This window comes from Amphibalanus amphitrite, unplaced genomic scaffold, assembly GCF_019059575.1.
Source record: "Amphibalanus amphitrite isolate SeventyFive unplaced genomic scaffold, NRLGWU_Aamphi_draft 001265F_arrow, whole genome shotgun sequence".
In the NCBI taxonomy this organism is placed as follows: domain Eukaryota; kingdom Metazoa; phylum Arthropoda; class Thecostraca; order Balanomorpha; family Balanidae; genus Amphibalanus; species Amphibalanus amphitrite.
Genome location: NW_024882758.1, coordinates 17484 through 26688, shown reverse-complemented (window position 1 = coordinate 26688; position 9205 = coordinate 17484). Strand labels below are relative to the sequence as shown.

Here is a 9205-nt window from a genome sequence, read left to right as displayed (position 1 = left end):
GGACGTGCAGGAGGCAGTTTCCACATCTCTGGAACGGCTGGGCATATTGTGCTAAAATTTGGTACATCCCGAGGGACCGGTCAGTACACTGCCCCGCACAACTCTACAACTCAATTGGTGGTCCGGCTTCGCCCTGCCAGACACGCTGTTCTCATTCTTGCGTTCGCTCGTTTGTCGCCTTCCCCCCTCCCCCACACGCGCCCAAACACTCGAAATACTCTGGTTGTGGCATATTTCTTTGGGGGGGGGGATCATTTTTGAAATCGTGTTTTTTTTCTCTCAACACAATGCAGAGTTTCACTGCCTTTTATTCATGCCACCAAAACACAGCACTAAAAGGATGGGTGCAGCGGCTGAGCCCATAGATAATCGCTGTTAATTTTCAGAGCAAGTGCATTCCTTTCAGTAGTCTCCAAAATATGATCCAGTGTATCGAATCCGAACGATTCTGCCATTTCACTAAGTAAAACCGTAGTTGCCACTCTCTAAGCCAATCTAAAAAATAGAGATCGAGCTCAACCTCTGGCAACTACCCCTAGGAGAGTCTGAATCCGAAGTCGCTGATCAGTTTTACCCAGGCGTCCAGCGTGGGCTCTCTCGTTGACCTGGTAACCTTTCCTCGGGCCATGGTGACCTGGAGCGGCATTCGGCGGCCGCTCACGGCAGGGCGTAGCCATGGGCGACGTTCTCAGCGACGTAGCCGTGCGCCACGTTGTCTGCGACGTAGCCGTGCGCCACGTTATCGGCCACGTAGGAAACTGCTACGCTCTCGTCGACGGGGGCGGGCTCTGGGTCAGCCCAGGCCACCGCCAGCACGGCGACCAGGACAGCCAGCAGCAGCAGGGCGGCGCGGAACATGGCTGTGGGAGAGAGACGTACAAATTAGCTACGGGGATTACAAGTTAGCGATTAGGTTGGAGTATGAGAGCGTGTATTGCTTGCAATGGCTTATGATTTTCTATAAAGAAGCGTACAGAAACCGGCGAAAAAAATGTAGTGCACTCACCTCCACTGGACAAGGCAAAAAAGTAGACCCACAAATAATACCAGCTTAACTATGAGAGTTCTCCTCTGGTGGCTGACGGTCCGACCCTCATGGCTTAAAAGTAATAAAACGTTGAGATGACAATGTAAAGGATGACCCGCTTGCACGTACCCCGGTAGACTCTGTGATACGACCCCGACGGCTATTCGGTTCCCGCTGACCCGGACGCGGTCACCCGATTCCGACACCGACTTTGGTCGGTCACGTGACCGACGGAGCGCCCCAGGGCTAGTGATCGGTCCCGAGCGGAGCGGGGCAGGCGGGCGGCCGTCGGGGACCGGGCTATCGCAGCCAAGCTAACAACTCCGGCAAGCGTTGCTACTTGCTTCTTACCACCCTCCTCCATACAGCTTTTTTTTTTTTAGTCGTGATGGACCACGTATCTTATTATCCAATTGTCTTACCTGAGGTTTATGTAGAGTCAACTTCGACGACTGAGATCGCTGAAAGCTCGAGGCGCTATGTCCCTCCGTGTGCCATTGGGCGATTTTATACCGATCACCCTCCCCTGATCGGGAGATGCAGGACTGGCACAGAAGCCCGGGGTAAACAAACTTTACGTCGTGCGCCGCTGGGAAAATCCAACACAGAGTGATGGTGCCATCGACGCTGTCGCTGTATGTTGTGTGCTTGGCTATGTGATTATTCGAAGTATTGCACAATGAGGGATGCAGAAGCAGGTCGCGCCAGTCGAGAGGCACTATGAGGTGATGGAGGCTGATGGCGCAGCGTGATACGAGCTCGGAAAACGTATTATGCGATCACTGTGGGGCATATTTATTCCCCCCCCCCCCACCCCCACCCACTAACTTAGGTCTGCTTACATATATATAAAAGCACGTCACCGGCTTGGAACAATTTATAACGTATCGTTTCCGCACGCCATTAAAGATTAGCCCTTGAACTTGAAGAAACGGGCATTGGATTGACCCCCACCCCACCCTAGTTTTTTTTTCGCGAATAACACTCGTACAAAGCGATGGATCGCGACGAAGAAACTTTCAGCTCTATTTGATAATTTTTGCACCTAGCGTGAAAGCTACATGACCTTGACCCGAATGGCATTTGATCCGTGACCTGTTTTTATTACGGAGCGAGCGAAGCGAGCGTAGTCTTTCCTTAGATTAACGGAAATTTCTGAGTATGAGCGGCCGGCCGGCCGGCCGGCCGGCCGGCCGTGGTCACGCTTTTGCGAGGCTTATATCTCAGCAACCACTTGACCGATTTACATGCGGTAATTTTTGTAGGGTAGCTTCATTCCTTCTACCAAGTATTGGACTATTCCCGATGCATGTGGGTGACCCCTTATGCACGTGCCACGTGCAAAACGAAGAGGTGTCACTTTTGCAATTGTTGCAATATCTCGGTAACTACTTGGCCGATTGCGCTGAAAGTTGGCATGTAGGTAGGCACCCACTATGCAATGCCTATCCATGTGCCAGAGTTGAGGTGCTGCTGCACGTGCGCACGTGCAGGGGTCGATTCCAGATCTCGAGAACGGCTGGACCGATGGCGCTCAAATTTGGTACATGGTTAGGGACCGGTTAGTAGGGTGCCGTGCAAAAGTCAGTTGGGACCCATTTTGCACGTGCGCACGTGCAGGGTGCCGCCTCCAGATCTCGAGAACGGCTGGGCCGATTGTGCTCAAATTTGGCACATCGCTAGAGACCGGTTAGTAGGGTGCCGTGCACAACTCAGTTGGAGGTACCCCCTCGCAATTTCGCACGTGCAAGGCTCACCCTCTCGCTCGCTCCGTTAGTCGCCCCAAAAGGCGTTATACTGGTACTATGTATGTAGGTAGGGCCAGAATGGCGATTCGGCGTAGGTATGTCTATGTCAGCCTACATTAGCCATGGCTTCCGGACATGATATGATAAGAAATATGTCAGCGATTATTGTCCCACGAATTATGGTGGAAGTCAATTTCATGTGAAGGTCAGGTTAACGTCACTGATGGTGTTGGTTATAAAACCATCAGGGACGGTTTAGGCTTCTTTTTGGTGGAGGTCAGGTAAAAATGTCCAAAAAGGTCAAATTTCAAAATTCATATTTTTGCATAAAAAGAGAACCCATTTGATGCAGCTTATCACGGCGAACATAATGGTGGTCTTCGTTTTTTTTTTCCAAGTTGTCTATAACGGCTAAAAATTGGATTTGGATATTACAGAACATCAATTTTGAGCATTTTTGTTCGCCAAAACCTTGCCAAAAATAGATTACCGAGCTCCAATTTGGCATGTCGATAGCAGACCCATAGGTCGCTAACATATATTCTGTTTTTCCAGTGTTTTTATTTTTATTTTTGGAGAATAATTTAAAAAAAAATATCTTTAATTTTAGGGCTCAAAGTAAAAAAATAACCATACAAATTCAGAGATAGCAATTTTTGTAGCCCTGTTCATTTTACATCTTATATGTTTTAAACATATGTTTTCTCTGTCTTTAAAACTGCGTCTGTAGGCAAGCAGTCTGCACTCTGCATTTTTTCTTTATCTACGGTAAGTTAAGTCATAACGTTCATTCGGGTGAATGCCATCTTTGTCATTATTGTACCTATTCATTTTCCATGATTTAACTATTTTGATTTTTCTTGAGCATTGCCAATGCCATTGGGATTGCATCGCATATCTACGTCGTAATTTCTCATGTTTATGCTGTAACCGGCTCTCGTTTCGAAAGCAGGGCAGCGTGGCACAATATCTTTTCCCAGCACGTCATGCCTGTGGCATATGACGCGCGCAGTAGGTATGTAGCTTGCGAAGCTCACCATTGCATAACCATAAACCCTCTCCGGCCGAAAGGGGTGGTTGGTGCCAACGCCTCTGACGGATTGAAAGCGAGCTCGTAACGCGCTTCAAGTGATGAATAGATGGAAGTTGGCAAAACTGTCTTCTCAGATGGATCTTGTGACATTAACCGCATTTTCTGGTCAGGTCAGGTCACTGAGTACCTATGTAGACCTTTGACTTTACCCACGCACCGACGGGGCCCGCTTCAACTTAAAACCGACGGGGGGATGACCGCCCCCTGAAATCCCTGAAATATCGAGAACGAAGCAAGATAGTGATAAGCGGTAAACGGCATAGGGTACGCAACGACAAGGTCTACAATTCTTTTAGATGTTATTTTCAGGTCAGGTCAAAGATGACGTCACAGGGGTCAAAAAAGTCAAAATGGGGCTAGATATAAAGAGTTTTTTTTCTCGAGTTACTTTCGAAGTAGCCAAGCTAGGAACAAACTAATGGCATGCCATCGTGTCGTGATCCTCCAGTCAATCCACATCGATTCAAATATATGTTGACCTCGAAGGTCAAGGTCAAAGGTTGACTTGACCTCAGGTCACGTAACCTCGAGGTCATCATGTATAATGTATATCATTCGATGCGCCTTTAAGAGCTGAACACCATGAGACCATCTGCGGCCTGCGCGGCTGTATCTCCTTCCTGTAAGAAATTATTGGCAAAAAAACTTTGGTGACCTTTGATGGCATCACATGACTTTACAGCTGCCCAACAGTAAACAGGCCTCAAGGTATAAGTCAAGCTTGATCGTATATGAAGTCATGTATGGTATATTGGACCATTCTGATGCGTTTTAGTGGAAAACAGGGAGTTGTTTTTCCCCCATTGACTTATAATGGGTAGGTCGAGAAATTGACCTGACCTTAGGTCATCGATATCGAAATTCCGACTTATACTAATTGTAGCTACCAGTGACCTATATGCCTAATTACTAGTGATGTCAGTTACGGAAAATCGGAATACCGATACCAAACCAAATACCAACCAAAACCGTGGGGAAATACCGAAACCAAACCAACTTGGGAAAATGAGGGAAATACCAACTTTTTACCGATTTCTCAGCCTCTTATACATTAGTGAGGGTTCATGATACCAACAAAATACCAAACACATTACGATTAAAATACCAAATACCAAGTTGGTATCGGTTTGGTATCGGTATACCAAAAAGTTGGTATCCGATTGACGTCTCTACTAATTACATCCTGCGACTTTCAAAGGCTTCCGTCATCTACTTTAGCTTTGACCAGGGTTGTGCTCGACTAAAAAAAAAAAAATTGCCGACTCGACTCATCATTCAACTTCAGAAAGCCCTGACTCAACTCTGACTCAAACAAGGAGCTGATTTTTTCCCTTGACTCGACTCATGACTCAAGCGGCTCAATGAAAATATGAGTTGACTCAAACTTGACTCAAATTTTTGGTTGAGTCAAGTGTGATGACTCAAAATTGACTCAGATAAAAAAGTTGTTGAGCGGGGGGGGGGGGGGGCGAACAAATCAAATTCCGGCAGCAGGGCCAGGCCTAAGTTGTTAAGCGGGGGAGAATGAAAAGCTTATATATTGTTTCTAGAAAGATGAGTCAGCTGACTCATGTTCCTAAATGTTTTTGACTCAACTCAATGTCAAAAGTTATTTTACTGACTCAACTCTGACTCAACTCAACACCTTAATATTTTTGTCTGACTCAACTCTGACTCAACTCAACAGCTCAACATTTTATCCGACTCGACTCAAACCTGACTCATCTGAGTCAGAGTTGAGTCAAATCTCTGACTCGACTCATGAGTCAAGCACAACCCTGGATTTGACACGGTGACAAACTTGCGAAAAGTGATTTGAGGCTGGGTCATTGAAGTGACCTGTTGACTCGACCTTGAAAGTTGTGAGATTCAAACTTGCACACCATGTGTACATTGCACAATTGATTAGACAAGTCATGCCAAATTTCCCGGCGCTACGCGCCGCGGTTTTCCCAATATTCACGAAAAACTTCAGGGGGGGGGGGGGTCGGATAACCCTGAAGTGCGAGAGAATCTTTCGCAGTGAGCCAAACGTAAGGAAGTAGTTACTATTTAAGCTCCAGAGTCCTCGCAACTAATATAGTTATCTCATTTTTTTCACAAAGATCACCCGAGGTCGTGTCATGACCTCAGCAGTAGGCATAAGTAAATGTGGGGAGAGGATATGGAAACTGATAGTGATTCGCAGACTATGCACCGATATCTGACGTTATCTCAATTTAATCGCTGAAAATCAAACTGTGTCGCAAAAAAAGCTGCTACAATTCCGCAATTAACACACGTAAAAATCGGAAGGGTAATGGCCTAATACGACTCCATCAGGACAAGACAAAAAGAAGGTCCGTACTATACATTCGGTGGCGGGCTCTACCACCACGGATCGCTCGACGGCCACGATCAGTAGATGAAGATGGCAGCACATTGGGTAGTCTCCGCCTACAGAGTTCACGGTGGGTGGCATGCCATACTCCATAGAGAATGGATAGGTACGGACTGTTGGCAAATCCCATCCGGATAACGGATTTCCTGGTTTTTTAACTAGAGAGAGAACTTCTGATTGAGGTATGATTGAATGATTATTGCTTTTGCCTATTGGTTTGGTTCACAAGACGGGCAAGACTGTCCCTCGGTTTGACGTTCGGGCAGTTACACCATAACCTTGACATCATCTCAACTTGCCAATGGTAGCATTTACGCGATATTTTCGTCATTTAACGAGGTTTGGCGAGGTATTGGTGATTACATTGTACCGGGCTCATTACTGTTACATCCATTTGTTAATCGACTATTATAGTATTCGGTTTCCTTATGTTTTGCTGCTGGACGCTGCCATCAGTAGGTAATAGGTATACCTATTGTATTAGCCGGAGCAATGACACCCGATGCTCAACACAACATTGGGCCCGTCATTGCTCAATTTCAAACCTTGTATGGCAAAACAGATAGAAGCGTGCATTTTTGGCCAAGTGAAAGCGTTTGCCGAGCTTTGCCACATTGGGCGAACAGTGAGTGAAACATGGCCTCAATCATAGGCATTCCCGCATCGTGTGTTTTTCTGTAATATCCTATAATGGCTGCAGATGACATAACTTATGAGCCATTGCTCGGTTTTGTCGAAAAGAACACATTCAGGCAATCAGGGTGGTCAGACTAGGGCAAACTAACAATGTGGACAAACAACAAACAATTACACACACAAACAATGTTGAATGGGAGTGGGTGCAGAACTAGGAGTAGAACTGCAGCAGATGGCAGGAAATAAAGTGCCTATAGTATCGGTAATAAGCATAGGGAAAAAAGTATAGATATAAAGCGAAACATAGGAGCAGCAAAATGCAGCAAAAACGTTCAGTTGCAACACAAGGGAACTGGATGTTATCCGATGGGCAAATGGATGTAGCAATAGTGGGCCCTGTACTTATTTATCACCAATGCCTCGCCAAATCTCGTTTTATGACTAATATTATCGCGTAAATAAATACTAGCATCGGCAATCTGAGATTGTGTCAAGGATTCTTATATTATGATCAAACTAGCCAAACGTTATTACACATTCCCTGAAATTCACTCTGACTACACAGTGAACATCGCCTCCTCTCCACTGCATCCCTCTCCTCTATACGGCTCCCCTATCAGCAGAGTCAACACATCACATTCCCGGCACACGCCGTATCATCGGCATTAAACCGGCATCGGGTGCCCCGGTCCGTATCCAGCTGAGCAGCCCGGTTGGTCGGTGGGTCGTTAGGGACCCCTGAAGCGCCGACCGGGGCCGCCGGCCCGACAGCTGGCCACTGCGCGGTCGATGGGACCCCCCCTCTCAGGCTGCTAACCCCCCTGGACTCCGTGACCCCTCGGTCACAGAGAGATCCTGTATGTTACAGCTGACGTCCCAGCTCGCCTGAGTGCTAGGTCAGTGCGCAGTACCGAAACGGGAAAACCTGCAGTCTGGATATGTGTTACGCTATAACATCAGCTAGAGAAAACGACAAACTCAACCAATTAATTAATGCACATAATGTCAACTCATAAGATTGCCTGGCGTTGCTATGTAGGTCCGCAATATGTGGCTGTATTACCGGCAATGTATGAACATGGAGCATGCAGATGATCCAAATTAATCAACAGATGACAGGTGTTAATTACGCAATCACTAAATTGTGTAATTTAGTAAGGGCGCAGTGCAATTACGTAGTGCGGATTGAATTAACACAACGCGATGAATAAAACGTTTCATTTTTGGATGTAGTGTACGTACAAAGTCAAACAAGATTTCAAGTTGCAGATTTTGACATGCTTTAAAGAAGCCCATAAATCAGTCTTTGAAAAGTACCTACCAATTAAAACCAGTAAAACGCCTTTTGGGCGAAGAACGAGCGAGCGAGATAGTGAGCCCTGCACGTGCAGAAGGGTGAGAGGGTACTTCCAACGGGCTTGTGCAAAGCACCCTTCTAACCGGTCGCTAGCGGTGTACCAAATTTGAACGCAATCGGCCCAGCCGTTCCTGAGATCTGGAAGCGGCATTCTGCACGTGCGCACGTGCAAACGGGGTCCAAAATGACTTTTGCACGGCACCCTACTAATCGGTCCCCAACCGTGTACTAAATTTGAGCGCAATCGGCCCAGCCGTTCTCGAGATCTGGAAACGCCCCCTGCACGTGCGCACGTGCAGTAGCACCCTAACCGCAACACATGGGAATGCATTGCCTGGTGGGTGCCTACCTGTATGCCAAGTTTCAGCGAAATCGCCCCAGTAATTACCGAGTTACTGAAATGGGAACAAATTTGGCACCTCTTATTGTTGTATTTTGCACGTGCACTGGGGGTGACCCACATGCATGGAGAGTATCCTATTTTTGGTAGAAGGGATGCTGCTACCCTACAAAAATTACCGCAAGTCAATCGCCCAAGCGGCTGCTGAGATATGAGCCTCTCAAAATCACTACTTTTGCAAAACAGCTTGAACACCCTTGACTTTTCACGTGGCACGTGCCACGACGGTCACTGAGATGTATCAAAAGTAGTCAATTACGGGGTAGAAGGGATGGGGCTACCCAACAAAAAAGACCGCAGGCCAATCGGTCCAGCGGTTGCTGAGATATAAGCCTCTCAAAAGCGTTACAGGCCGGGCCGGGCCGGGCCGGGCCGCTCATACTGAGATTTTTCCGTTATATTGAAAAGACTCACTTCGCTCGCTGCGCTCGCTCGCTCGTAATTAAAGAACACAATTTGCTCAGAAATATTTCAACTCTACATCTAATCGTTATTAGTCAATGGAACATACAATTAAAACTTCTTTTACAGATCACTTTGCAGCTAAGTGGAAGAATTGCGTTC

At 46.8% G+C, this 9205-nt stretch overlaps 1 long non-coding RNA gene across 1 annotated transcript; it reads right to left on the bottom strand.

The window, feature by feature from the left end:
• Positions 1–292: 292 nt before the first annotated feature.
• On the bottom strand, positions 293–1641 carry LOC122371629. Its single transcript, XR_006254763.1, has 2 exons — positions 1450–1641; positions 293–860 (listed from the first exon to the last, which is right to left on the bottom strand). It is a non-coding gene; the product is annotated as an uncharacterized LOC122371629 (long non-coding RNA).
• Between the last annotated feature and the right edge of the window lie 7564 nt (positions 1642–9205).